This window comes from Suricata suricatta, chromosome 7 (genome assembly GCF_006229205.1).
Source record: "Suricata suricatta isolate VVHF042 chromosome 7, meerkat_22Aug2017_6uvM2_HiC, whole genome shotgun sequence".
Lineage (NCBI taxonomy): Eukaryota > Metazoa > Chordata > Mammalia > Carnivora > Herpestidae > Suricata > Suricata suricatta.
The window spans coordinates 93,127,267-93,127,932 of NC_043706.1; positions in this window are offsets into that span (position 1 = coordinate 93,127,267).

Consider the following 666-nt stretch of genomic DNA (forward strand, 5'->3'; position numbering starts at 1 on the left):
TATATATATATCTTTCAAAGTAAATAAACTTAAAAAAAGGAAAAAATGACATACCACCTCACACCTGTCAGAATGGCTAAAATTAATGACTCAGGAAGTAACAGATATTGGCAAGGATGTGGAGAAAGGGGAACCCTCTTGCACTGTTAGTGGAAATGCAAACTGGTGCTCCCACTCTGGAAAACAGTATGGAGTTTTCTCAAAAAATTAAAACTAGAACTATCCTACAACCCAGCAATTGCACTACTAGATATTTATTCAAAGGATACAAAAATGCCAATTCAAAGGGACAATGCACCCCATTGTTTATAGCAGCACTATCAACAATAGCCAAATTATAGAAAGAATCCAAATGTCCATTGACTGATGAATGGATAAAGAAGATACGGTATATATGTAGAATGGAATATTACTCAGTGATCAAAAAGGATGAAGTCTTGCTATTTACAACAATGTGGATGGAACTAGAGGGTGTTATGCTAAATGACATTAGTCAGTCAGAGAAAAATATTATTTCACTCATATTTGGAATTTAAGAAACACAATAGATGAGCATAGTGGAAAGGAAGGAAAAATAAGATAAAAATGGTGAAAAAGGCAAACCATAAGAGACTCTTAAATACAGAGAACAAACTGAGGATTTCAAAAGGGGAAGTGAGTAGGGGC